Source organism: Danio rerio, chromosome 18 (genome assembly GCF_049306965.1).
Source record: "Danio rerio strain Tuebingen ecotype United States chromosome 18, GRCz12tu, whole genome shotgun sequence".
Lineage (NCBI taxonomy): Eukaryota > Metazoa > Chordata > Actinopteri > Cypriniformes > Danionidae > Danio > Danio rerio.
The window spans coordinates 25,353,340-25,373,268 of NC_133193.1; the positions used below are offsets into that span (position 1 = coordinate 25,353,340).

Genomic DNA, 19,929 nt, shown 5'->3' on the forward strand with positions numbered 1-19,929 from the left:
GAATGCAATGTGAAAGCTAAGGAAAAAAGTACCTGTCAAATGTAGATGTAAACATTTGACATAAAATCAAATGGTTTTTTTTCTTCTTCTAAGTAAGAGACCTTATGATCGCACAGTACACAGATCTCAATGTTTTAACAATCTGTAAATGAACTAAAAAATTCCACATATTTTCCATGGCCAATATAGTGAGCAATACTATTCATATTTATTTTAATTGGCCTTTATTCATTGCAATGTCAATTTTTAGCTTTTAAATCATTGCATTTGCTTCCTTTACATACAACATAACAATAAAAAAAAGTTTGGTGAGTGAAAGAATTTCATTTTCCAGCCAGCACACAGCATCATAAGACGTTAATATTAGGTTAGATTTACAGTAGGTTATGATGTAAGGTGACCAAAATTCAATGTCTAGTCAGCGTCTACGGACAACGTTATTTTGACATCCAATAACGATGTCAAACTATGTTGATATTTGGCTGATTTTAGGTTGTGTTGAAGAGTGGGCAAAATCCAACGTCTGATAGATGTCATAGTGGTAATTTCAAGGTGTAACATGATTAGACATTGATATTTGGTTGATCTTAAGATGGACGTTGGACATTGACGTCGGCCTGAAGTTGGGTTCTGACGTCAACCCGATTTTCATTTCCAAACAAAATCCAACGTCCCCATGACTTTGGGGTACGTCAGGGTACAAAGTCAATATGTTGTCATGTTGATGTCCAGTGCCTGCAGGGTCTGTTTTATTATATGCAATATGTAAAATAATCACATGGTAGAAAAGCTGGATTTTTAGCCTCCATTACTCTAGTTTTCACTGTCACATGATTTTCAGTTAGTTCTGAATGCATTCCTAAATATAATAGGCCCTTAAAAGTGATGGTTTAAGGAAGAACCTTTATTGTGCATGGAAATTGTTTTATTAATTTTTTAAATGTAGTTTAATTTATAAAAAAATATTAATTCAGGAACTGTATGCTAAACATTTTTGGAGAAATGATGACATTATGTTGAAACCATTATTTTTAAGAATGTGCTATTATTTGTAATGTGGAGGGGAATGCTTATAACAGGGAGAGCGGATCCAAACGCAGGTCACGCAAAGGAGAAAACAGATGTATACGGGCAATCTGGAGTCGTGGTCGATAAACAGGCAGATAGTCAAAAGGCAGGCAGCAAGCAATGTGAACAAACAAAAGAAGCAAGGTTCAAAAACACGAAAGGCAAGGCAAGGAAAATACATCGTAATGTTCACAAGACACAGCAATGAGAGTCTCAAAGTAAGCCGTCTATATATGTGGTGTGATAACAGTCCATAAACAGCATAAGCTGTGTAATTAATGGAGACTTGGAGCAGGTGTGTGTGTTGCATAACTAGATCTCGTAGCCCATATACCAGCAGACTTGTAGTTCTCCAGCGATCTGCATGGGCTAGATCACTGGTGACTGTGACATTAGTATAATTTTTAATATTAGGAGTGGTAGTATTAGTAGTTCTGCATCTTATTTTTTGTGGAAAATATCTGTATCTGTAACAATGTAAGTATTTGTTTTTGATCAATCAGGGAAAAAAATGATCTAAAACCATCAAAAAGTAATATATTTAGTGCTGCATGATATATGCGATATTTTATTTACCTGTAATAAATTTTGCAAATGTAAATACAGTTTCACACGATAGTTGAATAGCACTATTATATGTTTTTTGGGTGTGTGTAACAGTATTCAGGTATAATCATAATGCAAAAATTGTTTATCACTTTGCACTTTGCAAAAAAAAAAAAAAAAAAAAAGTCCCGATCCGAATTGAAATCAGAAATTCGTCCGATATCAGTCCAAAAAATTATATCGGACTGCGTTAAAAATCTCCAATGTAAGCGGTCCGATTCGCTCTAAACTCCGTTACAGCTATTCTATCAAGCAGCGTCCAGAGCCAGCATGCAAAGCCCACGTGATCACAACACTGCTTACCAGCAAAGTCTCTTTAAGATTTAAAATGCTCATCACACTAAGTTATGGTGTATTAAGATTGAAATATATTGTAACGGTCACAAGCTGACGCGATCAACAACGGCACATCTCTACTGGTTTATTTACTTCACGTCAAGCGATCTTTAAGTTACATTGTTTAGTATATGCTGCTAAGCAACGCATGGCACCGAATGGCGACGAACCGCACACCATGCGAACCTCATTTAAAACCTTTACATTGCAATTCGGTCATGGCATATTGTTGTTCATCCAGTGTGATACCCAATTCAACACCAGCGCTCCCCACATATAAGACTTTACCTCAGCGGCCCGGTTCTGTGTGCATGAGAAACTCCATACACTCGGGTGCTCTGCTGCTTTAGACTTCAGAGACGAGCTGGACATCTGACTTTGGTTGTCGCTTAGAGATGAGCGCGAGGACACACGAAGAAAACCTTTTACTAAATAGACTGACCCAGCTCATTATTTAGGGTGACAATACATCCTCTTTTTTCCTGGACATGTCCTCTATTTGAGACTTAAAATGCATTCAGCCAGGATTTCTAAATCGCCTAACATGTCCCAGATTTTGCTTTCGTTTTCTATAGCTGTCATGTAAAATATGTGTTGTTTTAAAATTCAAATAAGACAAATAAGACAAAATTAAGAGTTTTTCCTTAAAACAAGCAAAATTACCTGCCAGTGGGTTAGGTTAAATCCTCTTGTTTTCTTTGAAATGGTGATTTTTGGACAAGAAACAAGGACAAAAATTTCAAGTAAGAAAAACTTTTGTTGCATAAATTCCACATAAATACAGTGATACAATACAATTCTGTAGCTCCTAGTCATCTATAATTCAGACTTAACATCACATATCTTTGCAATAGGTCTATAGCGGATGTGTATATTGTGATATTGATGTTAAAATGCAGCTCTAACTATACTAATTACATTTATTTTAAACATTTAATATTTACATTTTTATATCAATACTTGTAAACGTGTATATTTTAAATAATAAGAAACTAAATTTTATAAAATGTATAAGAAAAAAACTGAGACAACCAATCAAAAATACACATAGAGCGATCATTTCAGTTTCATTTATCGGAACGACCCATCAAGTGTTAAAAAAAAAAAAATAATAAAATCTTCCTTGCCCCAGACCTCAGCCCTCAAAACCCCACCTTGCAGATGTCCAGATGTGCCTCCCTCCCTCTCCCTATCTGGTGCCCGAATGATAACTCACCCTTTGTCTCTCTCGCTGAGCTGGGTAATATATAGCTGTGAGGCGTCCTGACATAGTTATATTTGCTAGTGTCCTAGAAAAGACAAGGAGACTCAATTACAATGGCAGCAGAGCGAGTGCCTTTACGAATGTCAACTCTTCGCCCAGACGCAGCGTGATGAATCACACCTGACCTCACACCAGGCGTCCATTTCTCAGCAGCCCACGCACAAGTGTGGACTAGTAAATGAGAAATCAGGGTGGGGTGGCGCGCGAGGTGTAGGGGGCTCAGTTTTCGAGAAGCACCAGCGTGTGTGTGTTTGCGTGCGGGGCCAGAGGCCACGAAGATGAGACAAACAGCGGAGCCCGCAGACGTCCTTGCCTGTTGAGAGAGGAGCAGTGCAGACGCTGTGGAATTGTAAGCAGTTGTTTAAAGCTTTTAGACGGGGGGTTTTGGGAGCGTTCCGTTGGGACGGCCCTGCTGCAGTTTGTGTGATGCTCTCCTGCAGCTCTTTCAGAAGAACTAACCTGCATCTCTGTTTGTCCACACACACACAAACTCTCGCACACACACACACATACACAGAGAGAGCGCTAGCCAGCCTGCCAGCAGCCTCCTCTTACTCCAGGCAGAGCGTAATCCTTGTTGACAGAGAGCGAGTGTGGTTATTAGGTCACTTGTGTTTTCATGCTGTACTGTAAAGCACTTAGCGGGCTGCAGTGGCAGAGGCTCGCAGACTCACACCGGCGTTGTGGCAGTTCAGAGCCGCTCTCCTCCGGGAGAAGGGACCTCTTATCCTGCCACTGCACCGTCTGACCCTGGCAGGATGGCGGGTGAGGAGTGGTGGGTGGCAGGGTCACTGACGGCTGTAACGCTGCCCTGGGCGAACTCGGAGGGCAGGCAGGGGAGTCCCTGGCCCCCTGGGAGAGGGAGGGAGGGACGGAGGGAGGGAAGGAGGAATGAGCAACAGGCAGACACAAGGGCAAAGGCAGATGTGTGCAAGGATAGATGAGGAGATAAATCACAGGCTGTCAGAGCCCGAGGCATTTGCATTCCTGAAATGGAGCTTGCACTGGCGGTGGGGTACAGAGACCTCTGCGCACCGTCCAGTTTACAGTCAGATGCGGATATGATCTGCACGCAGATTCCGCTCATCTGTTCATCAGCATGTTGTTGTTGTTTTTTTTGTCATAAATCAATGTTTTTGGGCACTTGAATGGTTGTTTGTGGGTTCTACAAATGTTCAACCAACGAAAGTGCTTGTGACTGAGTCTCAAAACTCCATTGAACACATAAGTTTATGGGGACTATTATAGAGCTTGTGCAATGTGCTGCCATGAGCAAAATGCACTTTGTTTTTTCACTTTTTATTTCAGCCCATTGCAGGTCTCTTTTTCAAATTGTGTGTCATGTTTATTAAATAGCAAATGCATTTGCACTTATTTGTGTGCCAATGAGCATGCTAGTCTGAAAAGGAGCTGTGTTAAGGCACATTGTTGGTGCGTTACTGTGTTGAGGCAACTGCAAATAGACAGCACCGCTGACCAACTAAAAGCTGGTCCTTAGTCAATGGCTTTTTAAAGTTTTTTTTTTTTTTTTTTTTTTTACCTATGCATACAGTTTGCTTATTACGCACACAGGGATATGCAGCAGCACACAAAAACATTTATATTTATATAATTAAAATAAAAGATTAAATTGTAAACAAATATTATATATTCATTCATTCATTCATTTTCTTTTCGTCTTAGTCCCTTTATTAATCTGGGGTCACCACAGCGGAATGAACCGCCAACTTATCCAGCATATGTTTTACGCAGCGGATGCCCTTCCAGCTGCAACCCATCACTGGGAAACATCCACACACACTCATACACTATGGACAATTTAGCCTTCCTAATTCACCTGTACTGTAGGTCTTTGTACTGGTGGAAACCGGAGCACCCAAAGGAAACCCACAATAACGTAGGGATAACATGCAAGCTCCACACAGAAATGCCAACTGACCCAGCTGAGGCTCGAACCAGCAACCTTCTTGCTGTGAGGCAACAGCACTACCTACTGCGCCACTGCATCACCCCAAATATTATTTACTATACGAAAATAAAAAAAACAGGACGTCACGGTGGCAAAGGGTAGCACAATCACCTCACAGCAAGTAGGTCACTGGTTTGAGCCTCTGCTGGGTCAGCTGGCATTTCTGTGTGGTGTTTGCATGTTCTCCCCATAATGCGAGGGTTTCCCTTCGCATGCTCCAGTTTCCACCACAAGTCCAAAGACATGAGGGTGTATCAGTGTTTTTCAGTGTTGGGGTGCGGCTAGAAGGGCATCCGCTGCGTAAAACATAGGCTGGATAAGTTGTCGGTTCTTTCCGCTGTGGCGACCCCTGATTAAATTCTGACTTGTTCTGTAGATGGTCAAAACCTTGTCCATGAGCTGTCCAAGAGACATTTTCAGTTTTTCATGCTTATAAAGTCTGTCCAACAAACAGCAAATCCACTTGGTGCAACTGCAACACACTCTCAAATGGAATTGGAGATTAGACTGAGGTTTAATTCACGGTATGCCCAAAACACAGCCATAACTCATTAAGAGAATAAAACAGGCCTATAATGGCATGTTTCCACTGAGTGGTACAGTACAGTATGGTTCGGTACAATTTTATGGCAGTTTCCACTGTCAAAAGGTACCAAAACATGAACTGTACTATACCACTTTTTGGGTACCCATTCAGAAGGGTACCTAGCACAACAAAAGGGTACCAAAAGGCGGAGCAAGATACGCAGCTGAACTCAATTATTTTACAGAGATCCGTCACTAGCTCGTGCAAAAGCAGAAGAATGAAAACAAAGAATGCACCATTTTTAAATACACAGCCAAGATGTCACCGTAATAATATATACATATAACAATTAGCCATGGTCCCGAGCTTAAACAAAACTTGTCATCATCTTAATGTTCAGCCACAAAGACAAGAAGAGCATAATCTACTCTGTGCCCATTAGTTATTTACAATGCCTAAAGCGTGAGCAGTTTTGCTTTTTCGTTCTCTATATTTGAAATAACAAACTTCTTGAGCTGATGGTAATAATGTGTGCGTGATTGTTGAAGTGCTTCTGACATCCGATCCTTTAAGAAACTGACAAACGCGAGAGTGAAGCAAAAATCAAAGCAGAAGCCAGAAAAAACAAAGGAGCAATTGATTGTTTCATCATCCTAAACCATGAACAAACTGCCATTGACTGGGCAATTTGTTACATGTCGTATTTAAACCCACATAAGAACTAAATGTATGTTGTGCGTAGTTTTTCTGTAATTGCTAACATATCGGAGAATATAAGGGTATGTGTTCATATATGTTGCATTTATTTATTTAGTATAATTGCAGACGTTACAGTATAGGGTATTTCGCCCTAACATCGATCAGCAGTTATAATCAAATCCTGTTCATAGAAAGGTTAGTAATAAACATTTTTAGACAAGTATGTATGTGTCTAAAGCATCTGTTTTGTGAGATTGCATCTCACATGATATGTGAACAACCTGTACAGCTTTACTTTGGCTGTGAAAAGGGAAGCCTGATAAAGGTGACCTGTACCGACCCATACCATACTGTGTCGTATTACTAAGTGGAAAAAGTGTTTTTGTCAATACATCACAAGTGGATGTCACAGCCTGTGCACTTTCAACTGCTTCTAAAGGCAGTCAAAAATGATTTTGATCATATTGGTTGCATACAGTAGATGCTCATGAGGTGGACTGCGATTAAACCATGGCAAAATAGCACCTACTTTTTGACTACTGAACAATTATGTGAGAGTAATGGGATTTGTTGTGATAAATATTACTTTGCTACAGCTTATTGTACCAAAATAAGTGGTTTTGGAATTAAATTCACAGTTTTCTTGCTTTCATACTTGCTCAAACTGCTCAACATGAATTTGATCATTGTTACTTGTTCATCACATTGATTGTTCCCTTAAAACTGATATAAATGTTATGAAATGAGAAAGAATGGTATCAACTAAATCCAAACACAAGTAACCACAATATACATATTTGAACACTTAATTCCAGGTGGAAATAGTAATGCATAGCCACACGTGATTGGATAGCTTACTAATACCATGTCGGTAGTATGGACCATATATGTATGTTTTGCAATGCAAGGAATGATTGAAAATGCATAGTGATAACACATGAAAATGGGCCAATGAAGTGTCTATGCTTGTTTGCAATGCCAGAGTAAATAAAGATCTGGTTTGAATAAGTAGTGCTTTATTAAATTAATAAGTTATTTGTTTGTGATATGATTTTATTTTCTTTGTCTAGTATTTGCCATCCAGTCATAGCCAGTACTCTATTAAAGAGCTTTTGCATAGCACTTCATTATTTAAAACAGGTGGTTTTGGCCAGATGTATTTAAGGACAGGAAAATCTGAGCACCCAAATAGCTATAAACGTTATACCCTGTAAGTTGATAAAAACAAAATGTGCTGGTTGTGCTCCATTTGAGTTTGCAATCTATTGGAAATTGATTGATTCTAAAAAAAGAGCAATCTATTGAATGTGTTGGGTATCCATTCAACAGTGATGCTATGTAGCATATGACCTGAATTACACAGAAAAAGCTGCCATTTTCAAGAATGTTTTGAAAGTTAAAAATGTTCCTAAATAAAGTAATTTAATAAATAATACATGTGACAGAGTGATGAAGAGGACTGCAAAAACATGAATTGTAGTACAGAAAGGGGACACATTTCCCAGCGATTCCCAAGGTATTACAATCAATAGCAAAATGGGGTGGGTGAAATTTACTGGATTTATGTTGCACTTACAAAAACAGCACACACTTTAAACCTATTGTCAAAGTTCAGAGGACACAGCCAATATTGGAGGTGGGGGTGGGCTGGGTCATGTGATCATAGTTTATAGTTGGCAGGCCGTCTGTGATGTATCGTACTTGTGTCCTGGACTTATTCAATGTCATATAGAAGGACAGGACACCCTTTTGGGATGTGAATGGTGTCATTACATTGTTTTGTTGATGCTTTGTATTTGTGAAGAAAAATAAACTAGGGACAGAAAAAAATACAATCTGAATCAAAGTTTATTTATTGCTAGAAACTCAAAAGATGAAAACCTAGTAATAAAAGATTCACAACCCTATTATATTGAATACAATTAACTTTAATATAACACAAAACATGCTTTTTATCATTTATTTCCCAAAACATACTTTTTTTATTATGAAAGGAGAATGTTAAGGTTTAAACAGGTACTAATTATTCATGGGATCAGTGAATTAAAAGTCCATGTGTGATAGAGCAAAATCCTGATGTAGTGGTGTAAATACTGTTTCATTGTTTTCTACAAATTTAGTACAGTTTGATGCTACTGACAGTAGCATCATATTCATTTATTCAATCAAAATCCAAGACAATAATAAAAATAAAACAAATCTCAGTGTTGTGAGGATTTTGCCTAAATATCAAGTTAAACAATTCATATTAATTTAATACCTATTCACACTAATTCATACCAATTCACACCATTAAAACAGGCTTACATGTGCCTTGCTTTACAGATTTTAGGCAATTTAACTGGAAAAAAAACATATTTTTAGAAGTAACATTAGATAGTAACATTTAATAAAAATTATTTTAAGTAATTTTAGGTAATTAATTTGAAGTAAAATTTTCTTTATTCAATTTACAAATGTTTTACGTTATTGTGCACGAATGCTTTGCATCAGGGATGCTCGTTTTGGTTAATTTTCCAATAGACAACTGCCGGTCAATAACTGAATAGTAGACGTTAAACGATCAGAATAATTTTAAATTATGGTTTCATTTTAAAAATATATATTTAACGTGTCTATTTTGTTTTATTTATTTTAACACGTGAACAGCAGCAAACAGAACATAACAACAGAACATCTTCACGCACATGCAGTGTTTTCAACATTATAGAAAAAAGAATAATCTACATAAAAATAATATAAATAGTGCTGCTCTAGATATTTTTCATTTAAATTAGAAATGTAGATTACAAAAGAAAAACACTGACTAAATCCTTTTAAACTGGCTGTTTTTTTTCCAATGTTTTTCTTTTCTTCTATCAAATAAATATAGCAGAATACCTCAAATCGATCGTTACACGGAAAACATGCATTTAATGAATACTCTGCTGTAAGTCCTATATCACAAACCTCTGTCAACATTTTTATAGAAGTCATTAGTCATTGGTTGTACACTAAATCATAAAAGCTACAGCCTATTTGTTTAACTCTGATGTAGAGAAAACACAGACTTGTGGCCAGCTTGTTTCCAAAGCAGAGCACAGTTCAGAAACTTTTGTTATGCAGCTTCTTTCTCCAATTGTGCAAATAAACAGAGCTGTTTATGACTCGGATCCAGGACAGAGGCAATCAGCATCAGAGCTGGTTTGGCATCAACTTGTCTGTGTCAAACTGTGACCAGTAATATGCTTCTTTCATTTTGCTTATTTGATAATATGTTGGTATGCACCTGTGGTTGCATGTGTGGTGCACATTTATGCAACCCAGGCTCATTGTGGAAACGTAGTCCCGCGGACGTTTCTGGAGACCGCGGAATACGTCCCGGCAGGTACGTATGGCTGCAGTTTTTGTTTTTGCAAATCCGCGAGAGGCCGCTGTTGTGTGCTTTTTCGCATCTCAAACGCCTCTTGTGAGTTTTTACTGATTGACGCGCCCGCCCGCTCGCTTCCCTAAACCCGAGCAACAGTTTACAAAGCCGTCCAAAAAAAAGAAAAGCCCTGTTTTTTTTTGTGTTTTTTTACTGCGTTTTCGGATTTCACCCGTTACGAAAATTACTTCATTTTTGGGATTCTGTTTTTGTTTTACCTGATCGCTGCAACCGCTCTTCCTCGGACTCGAAACCGATCGACGTGGTCGACACCTCTCTGCATCTCGAGCCTGCCGACGTACACGGTGAGCTGAGTGGACAAACGGGTTGCTGCGGGGAAGCCCTCCACAAGGAGGTAAGCGGTCGGCCGGCTGGCCGGCAAGCGCGATAGGGAACAGCGTCACACCGCCCCGCAGCGTTCGCTTGAAAAAAATAAACGCGGCCGTACGTATCTGCCGGGACGTATTCCGCTGTCTCCAGAAACGTCAGCGGGACTACGTTTTTAAAATGAGCTTGGGTTGCATTTATGCAATCAAACTTAAAAAAAGAAACTATAGTTATACATATCAATAACTCCACAAATCTAATGTATACTCAATTGTTGATCGACTATAATCCTAACTTAACATTGCATATCCTGCGCTGTGACTATTGCGGACACACACATCGTGATATCTATGCCAAAACGATATATTGTGCAGCCCTATTTCCTACTACATGAAATGAATGCTACATAAATGAGCAGTATCCAACAATTTAGAGCACTTTCTTCCTTTCATGGTGCATGGAAAGTCTCTGACCATACTGCTCCTCGCTGTGTGCAAATCATATAGTTGGTATCCAAAGTGTCAGTGAAACAGTTAAGCAACATCAAATGATGACATTGGCTTTGCAGACCTCTTTCCATGATGTCAAGAGCATAGTGAAGCTTAAAGAGGATTACAGTCTAATTCTATCGTTAAGGCTCCCAACTAAATTGACTTGGCTGCATGCATATGGTGGACCAAAGGAAACTTCAATTTCTGTCTGGTGAAAGGCTTCAATGGTTGGGGCGCAGAGGATGAAAATTCAGAGTCAGACACCTCTTTTTCACCAGAATGGTTCACATCCTGGAGCCAGCGTCTGTTTTCAGGCAAAATCGATATTGTCAGAAGCAAAAGCTGTGATTTTGCACAGATTTGTGGAACAAATGATGATGTAATGCTGTTATACCAGAATATACTTATTCTTACTTACTCCAAAAACTTGTATCTTTTTGAATAGGGAAAAGTGTAGAGGCCCATGCACGTGTGCGTTTGTGTTTATGGTCAGCGTTTTTCGAGAAGTTTTCCAGATTCAAACCCAAGCGATTTTCACTGGCATCGAGCAGAAGAGTATGCAAAAACACTCCTTGACGTTAGATGGAACTACACAACTTTAAGCTTCTCACACTCGCTTGTAACACAGAAGACAGAAAAGTTGACACACTTGTTGTTATGGATGGTTCAAGTAGCAGCTCCAGCTCTAGAGATGAAGAAATGATTATTGTTCACCAGTGCAATAAGCAGCTCCACGTTCATATCGCCTCTGGGCATCTTCTTTAATAAGCGCTCGCATTGATAGTTTTGTGCTTGAGCGCCTCCAAGTGCTGTTTACTGTAACTTCAGCAGCTTCATACACGTGAACAAAAGTGGCAATCTGATTGGTGATGAATCTGAATTTGATGATATATCATCAAAACTATAGCAATCTGATTGGTGGAAAAGATTTTGACACGGCACGTCAAAACAAAAAAACGAACATGAGGCATTTCTTAAAAAATGACGCTTTTACACCTGGCATTTTGCACATTGGTGTGCACAATCACATTTGCGCCCTTTATTTAGTCACGAGGTGTTAAACGTTGACGGAAAATGCGAGCAAAAAGCATCCCAGTGTTTATGGGCCTTAACTTTCAATATGGTAAATAAAGCCCCGTCTACTAGTACAGGAGCCAATCATCCATCACTACATGTTAAAAAAGCCCGCCTTCGAGTACAGGAGTCAATCATCAATTGCTATAGACTGACGATACTCTGGGATGATACTCAGGGGCTTGGACCAGACATGAGATTCTGCAGATTGTGTGAAATTTGGACATTTAGAAATAAAAGTAAATAGACAGTTGTTTAATTTTATTAATGATTCCTAATATGAAATTAAATTGTCAGCTTGGCAAGCAATTTTGAAGAATTTGATGATTTGATGGATCCCCATTCAAACAGAATGCCAGAGCATACTGCCCGAGAGGCGTTTCAAAGATGGATGCTGAAAATGACTTGCCTTAAAGGGACTTTGCTTCCTCCCAGGGCCATTTATATCAAAATTGATATTTAGCCGCACCATACTAGCCATAACGCTTAATGCTCCAACCTGGAGGACCAGGACATACACTATGGACAATTTAGCTTATTCAATTCTCCTATAGCGCATGTCTTTGGACTGTGGGGGAAACAGGAGCATCCAGAAGAAACCCATACGAACACGGAAGAACATGCAAACTCCACACAGAAATGCCAACTGACCCAGCCGGGGCTTAAACCAGCAACCTTATTGCTGTGAGCAAAACGCTCTATTTTTGCACTTTAGTTCTGCTGTTCATAGTGATTGTAGTGCATTTTTTAAAGATAAAATACAACTGATACTTTTGATTCACTTGCTTTCTTGCAACACGTGTCACTCTCTTCCACATATTTTCACATTTTTAGACATACAGAGCAATAAAGTGCAATTTTGTGCTTACAGTGTTATTACACTGCTCAATGTCACTGTCATAAACAGTCATTGCCAAAATTTCTTTGGCCCCTTGCTCTCTGGCTCCTTTCGAGTAAAGTGTGTTTTTAGAGTCTGAGCTGCACTAAACGTTCTGGCCTGGAATCCTTTTTTCTGTAAAGGAAACAAGTAAAATAGTTCAAGAATGGACACAAGCCAGGAAGCCACATCGTGAAATGGGGTAATGGTGACTTTAGACAATACAATACTTTTATTCATTATGATAGTTACTGTGTTTGGCTACTAAATCATTGTCATATAACAGACAAGCAACATTTTATGTTTCTTCTTGACAAAGCAATGCTTGTCGTTTTCGTTGTAATGTGTGATGTCATCAAACAGGTGGAAATAATCACTTACCTTTACTGTTCAATTTGTGCTACCTAGTTAGATTTAGCCAAAAGCAGTATAATAGCAAACAAAATCTGCCAAATTGTACTACCAGCATAATATTCCTGAATTCATATTCAATAACCAAATCCTTAATGAAAACAATACAATAATAGTATTTGATTGGGTAGCTTTTTTTTTCAGAACTTCAGGACAAAAACTAAACAGGCAATCCAAAAGATCAAACTGCCATGCTGGCCATCTTGATGTCAAAAACACTCCAAAATGAAGCAAAGCCACAAGTGGAAAATTTCTAAAAAAGCACAAAAGAGGACAGTATAGTAGAGCTGCACGATTAAAAAAAAAAAAAAAAAACATGATCTTGATTTAACACTACACACGATCTTAATTATGCTTTTCTACAATTCAGCCAATTATAAAAGTTCAGGAAAGAAGCGCAAAGGCGGTCGCACAAGTCTTCACACTGCTTTATATACGTTGCTCAGCAACATGGACACCTCCAAATGGTGTCAAAATTGTCACATACTGTATTTATAAGGTATAACTCACCCAAAAATGTCATTTAATGTAATGACATATTCATGGCCACGAATCACACGAGTTGAAGCACTGTTTGTTTACTACCAAGAGGATGCGTGCCTGCCAATGATGTCTACTTTAGTGAACTAAACCAGCATGGGCTGCGAATAACAGGTAATAAAGTTGTTAATAATGTTCAGTGATCGTTGAGTGATTTGCATGTATGCTTTATTTCTCTCTCAGAATGACGACAGCCATGACATGAACCAAACTCAGTAGTAAAAGTGAAACCAAAACCACCCACATCATTTACATGATCATATCGCATTTTAGAATTATGATTACGGCAAACATTTCATGTTTTTCTTTGTAGCAAACACTGTTGTGCATTAAAAATAAATGTTTACTGGGTCAGTATCTAGCCTATATAATGTTGAATATAATGCAGGAGGGAATCTGATAATGACAAATGTCTCAGTTTACCAGTGAAATAAATGGTTTAATAATGTTTTCAATAACAAATTGCTTAGAGCTTTAGAATTATGAATAGTTGTATTCTGATGTTATCACTGTTGTGAATTAACAACCAGTGCAAATGTAAGGTTTGTTCAAGTCCACCATTCCAAGTCTATACAAAATTTTGCATTTTACCCAACAGTAAACTTACACATACAGATGTGGCTACTAAGAACGCTTGTTTCTTCATGCGGAGTGTTACAATTTGTCACGCGCATTCACGCGTAGTGCTGCAGCAGCAAATGCCACCTTTTCATAAAAAATAAAAAAAAAATTTTGTGCTTTACGCAATAACCACTAGGTGACGCAAGGGACAACCATTTTTCCATTGCCTTTTAGTTGTCAATAGTTTTTGTCACATTTAAAAGGTGTGTTTGTGCATGAAACATGCACTTTTATATGCATGTATTTGTGTGTGAGAGACTGGGCAAAAGAGCGCTCAATTCAGCTCTGTCAATGCCACTAGCGTCTGGGTTTTTTTCTTTATTTATTTAGGAGATAATGAATACATATTTGTCACGACCATAGGGTAGACCATTTGCACGACCATGGAGCAGAATGCTTAGCAGAGCGTCACACCGCTCAGCTCCGCTCACATGTTCTGGCTGCTACAGTATATCAGTTCAGTAAGTTTATTATGTAACATAACCGCCCCCTGCTTGCAATGTGTGCTGTGTCGCACTTTACTGCAGTAACATGCGAGATCACTTTAATTCACTCGCGCATTCAGAGTAGCCACATCTGTAGGCCTAATATTATTATCATTGTTTTACCATATCTTTGAAAATAAACAATAATAATAGCGTACTCATTTTAGTCTTAATTTTAAATCTACAGAGCCATAAGAAAAAAAGTGATCTTGATTTTAAGCAAAAAAAAAAAAAAAAAATGATTCTCATTTTAGCCAGAATCATGCAGCCCTACAGTATGGCATCACAGTCTTCCAAAAAGAACTTCAGAAAATATATTTTTTAAATGTTTTCTGCAGAAGAACCTCTGTGATCCTATTGGTCAGTGTCACAGATGTGATGGAACCCACGTTGTGGAGGCCCAAGAAAAGATCATACTTGCTTTCTTTCTAACAGAATGTCATGAATCTTCCCAAACACAGCCATAGTGGTTGTACATTATGATTGATAGGTTCTTGGCATTTTAATTTTCATTTGCATTTATGAATCACCACAACACCCTACGACAAATGAATTGGCCACAATATTCTGTATTCTGAACTCAACATTAAAAAGGACAAATCAAGACTAAGAATTGTTATAGTAGGAGGTTCATTGGAGGGTTGTCGGGTGGGGAAACTGTCATCAGGAAACCCTTGTCGGCCGGGAATGAGGAGTGTTGAGTAACTAATGAGAATGTTTTACACAAGACATGTATCACGGCTGAGGAGACACATCTGGGTATGCAACTCACACAAAGAGTCATCCAGCTCAAAAGACTTTTTTTATTGCTCTAAGTGCAATCCTCCCATTTGAAAGCCAGCCAGAAAAGTGAGAGGGAGCGAGAACGAAACAGAGGACAGAGGGAAACAGCTGGGTTTCCTAAGCAGAATGGCTGGTAAGGCTGAAGGAAGAGAGGAATAGTTTCTTTGGAGAATATGGAGGAGGAATATACACTCCACGAGAAGTTCCTGGGAAGAAAGCCATGAAACAAGTGAGCTAAAAAATTGAGGAAAACCAAGGAGGACAAGATCAAGATCAGGGCCAAGGAGAGGAGATTATGAAGAACTAATAATGAAACATCGCAAGAGTGAGAGGGGAGGGGGAGTGTCAGCGGTTTAGGAAAACAAGCGAAAAAGAGATAGTGGCCAAAATCAGCGGAAATGTAATGCGAGAGAGGCAGGAAAAGGGATGCATGGCTCTGATTTGTGAGATGAGATGAACTGAAACGGGATGGAGGCAAATTCCAGGAAGACGTCTGAAAGCCAGAAAATGAAGTCACCTGTGCAAATACAACTCATATTTACTCATTGTGGAATAATCTTATGACAGTTCCCCATTTTATCTGTCTTGGTCAGGGCTCTCAGGAAGAGGCCTGGGTCCAGGAAAACAATCACAACCGCTAAACCAAAAGGATAATGTGCATTTGGGTTACCAAATGCGAGTCGAACGGCAACCACTACCTCAATAAGCAATGAACCGATGAACTATGAGCAATTGAAAAACACAGAAATAAATTGTGTCTGAAGACTCATTCAGAACGGTCTTTTGGAATCACAAATCGAGCTTTTTTCTTCCAGCAGTTGTCAAAAGAATTGAAATATGATGACCGCAAAAAGAATCAGCAGCAATAACAAAACTAACCCATGCAAACTTCGACATGGGATGTGAACACATGTTCCCAACTAGTCTGCCAATTACTCTACCTCAGATTTACTGTTGTTCTCAATTAAAGTGCCGTTTGGCAACAAACAATAACATGTGTTGTGATGCTGCGGTTGAGCCAAGTTAATGTTTCATATTAGAGCTCCCGCAACTACTCGCCAGGCCAGAACCCATGCTGTTTAGTACATACTTCACTTAACGGGGTGCTCATAAGTCATTATACATGCCAAAGTTCTGTTAGGGCGTAATGAGCGAAACAAAAAAGTGCTCCACAAAAGCACTCTACTCACAGACGACAATCGCAGGAGCTCCTTCCAAATATTCCAACTCATAAACATTTCAAAAAGTATTAGAGGGTAGACAGACTTTACAAATCTAGGGATTTTCAACGACTACTGCTTCAAGGCTTGATTTGGTGTTTTTGAAATGGATTTGATTCAAAGAGGGATTAAATATTCTCAACAGCGCACAGAAAACTCCCTGTTTCGAATGTTCAAGACGGACCCCTGTCAAAGTGTCTGAAAAGGTGATGAGTACAAAAGTTGTTCATCATCTAAAAGACTAATTTGACGATCAGGCAAACATCAGGCACAGATTCTCTGCTTTTTAAGGTAATAATTTGGGGCAGCTGCATATTTTCAGCACTTCAAACGGAAGTCACATATTTGTAATTGAATGTTTGAGCTCTCTTTTAAGCCACTTAATGTGCGCAATCCGATATAGTGTTTGCAAACCGTTTACTCGTGACCTGTGCTCTCCTTTTCCTTAAGCCATTCATGAGAGCCAGCAAAAGCAAAGTGCCTTTTAAGGCCTTGAGTATTGCCAGAGTCCTCCTTATATTACTGATGATATCTTTACTGGGGGCTTCGCTGACAAGAGCCTAGGGATCAAAACTGCCCATAAAGCAGATGGGAAATTACATCTCATCCTAGGCCCTGCGCTCAAATGGCCTGTCTGTTGATGCAGCGGGCTTGTGGTGTCTTTAAACAGGGACTTAGCCTCCGACCCCAAACTCCCCCCCCCCCCCAACCTTACACAATTGCAGTGAGGAAGCTACTGAAGGTAATCAAAGTACAACTGGACAACTGCACTGACTCTACAGTCTCCATTCTTGGACGGTCTCCATTCTTGGAATCGGCTGGTAAGAGATAGGGGGATTCATTCACACTGCAGATCTAAAAAACCTGATGGGTAGCATTTGTTCATCAAAACACTGTAGACCAGAGTGTTAATAAATAATGGCTATCACAGGAGCCTGCTGTTTAACTTGACACCAGAAAGGCACTTTTTTTTAATTACACCAAAAGTACAGTAAGGTAATGTAATGTGTGTATTTATATAGCGCATTTATCGTATATGACCATACACCCAAAGCGCTTCATAATCATGAGGGGGGTCTCTCCACACCACCAATGTGCAGCATCCACTTGGATGATGCGACTGCAGCCACAGGACAACGACACCTGTGCGCTTACCACACACCAGCCATAGGGGAGTGGAGAGACAGTAATAAAGCTAATTCAGTGGATGGGGATGATTGGGAAGCCATGATAAGTAAGGTAGGTCAATTATTGTAAAAGCCAAGTCGATGGCCAGATGTTGGGCAGTATCAGGTCATTGGTGAATATCTGTACATTTGTTTGGTGTTTTCCACAAGTCGCCTATTGTTGAGGTCATGACGAAGGAAGTTTGCCTGATTCAGACTGTAAAATCGCCATCAACTCGATGCTCTGATTGGCTGTTCAGCTACAAATCAAGAGAGTGAGAACAAGAGAGTGAGAACTGAAGAGACAAACTAATCAAACGATCCAAGTCATGAGAGTACATAAAAAGCCACCTGTCTTTCATTGCTTTTTGGTCCAGATGGATCCAGACACAGCCTACATGAGGTGAGAACAAAGTCAGTTTTTTGTCGCCAGCTTGGTGTGTCTTGGGCTTAAGAGAACTTGAGGTAAAACTTCATTTCTGAACTTACATCTGCACAACTACACTGACTGAAGATGAGTCGCAATCCTGGCAATCTAGATATCTAATAACATATCCACATTGTGGAGTTGGAAAACCTTAATAACACCATTAAAAAAGTAAGATCTAAACAGTCTTATAAGTGAACGAGAACCTCAACAACAATCTTTCAAGCAACAGGTATGAACCACCATAATTGCAACATTGTGGGTAGTTCCAATAATTCATCAAGCGAAGTCTTCGTTGGACTAAATATCAGGGGTTGTAATGAGTGTGTGAGAGAAAATTCATTGTGCCGTAATCCCTTAAGCCTTTCAGGGATGGCCTCTGACCAGGGCATATGAGATCCACTACCCAGCGCTAATCTGTTCCCAACACTGATGAACCCAGAAAGTGGCTCTTGCGGTTAACAAACTGTCCATGGATGGATTATCCAGTTTGCAGCAATGCAAAGTTCAGAACACAGCAGCTGTAATCCCAGTGTCTCGATGACACACGTGCTGAGGCCTTGCACTCAATAAGCGCAAGCTTGGCCCAAAGAATTGTGTTTATCCATTCATCCATGCTCATTCCTCCCCCTCTCTGTGACACAGGCACTGATCACTTTATCCCTCTGTTCTAATGGCAGAGAGACAGAGCTAGCACGCTTCAGCCACGCACAGCTCAAATCCCTACTGACACGACTGACCAATATCTAAAATGCTGTTTCTGTGAAAAAAAGGAGTTGGCCGTTAAGTGCCAAACATGGTTTAAGGGTCTCTGGGTGTTACATAAGCAAATTATGTTTAAAGTAATGCGTTAAGTAATACACTACTACTATTTACATTTCTTATTGGTTACACTTTATTTTTAGGTATCCTTGTTGAAGTGTGAATATTATTTAACTATTCAGCAATATTAATTAGATGAACTTAGGGCTTTGCAATTTGGGGAAAATATCTAATTGTGTTTTTTTTTTTTTTGACAGATATTGCAATTTCAGTTTGATTTGTGATTTAATTTTGTGGTCAAGCTTCAGCTCAATAAATAATTGTAGCTTCACTGAACTGAAAAGATATGAACTTTAACATTTATTAATAATTTGTTTTAAAAAAAATTTTTTTTTTCTCTCTAGAGCAAGCAGTAAGCTCAAATAAAATTACTTTACCGTTCTGTAAACAAGTTCAACTCAAATTAGGGAGATAATGTGGCTTATTATAAAAACAAAAAAATTATAATAAAAAATACAGAACAAACGTGTGCTCACTCAATTGGCTAGTAAGACTTTCGCACACAGACAACAAGTCATGCATTTGCTCTGGGTTGGGGAAATGAAAAATTACATATATGTATATATTCCTAATCGCAGTCTCTTGCGATAAGCTAATCGCAATGTTAAAAATAGCGATTGTGATTTGATTGCGATTAACCGTACACCCCTAGCACTTACTTTATGGTTAGTTTTACAATGCGGGTTGGGTTAGCTGCATGTAATTGTGCGTGATCAAATGTAATTTGCAAAGTAAATACAATAGAATAAATCACAAGGACACCTTATAAATAGTATGTTACCCATTATTCAAATATGTTCTTTATCTATAC

The 19,929-nt window shown here is 39.0% G+C and overlaps 1 protein-coding gene across 6 annotated transcripts in view; it reads right to left on the bottom strand.

Annotated features, from left to right (window-relative positions):
* Positions 1–19,929, bottom strand: part of nr2f2 (nuclear receptor subfamily 2, group F, member 2) — a 154,872-nt gene that overhangs the window by 61,403 nt on the left and 73,540 nt on the right. For 2 of the 6 annotated variants that reach the window (XM_073928858.1, XM_073928863.1), the window contains one exon: positions 3,227–3,299. The exons of the other annotated variants lie outside the window; for them this stretch is intronic. The gene's annotated coding sequence lies outside the window, so the exon portion shown is untranslated. The remainder of the gene's footprint in view (positions 1–3,226; positions 3,300–19,929) is intronic. 6 annotated transcript variants of the gene reach the window in all.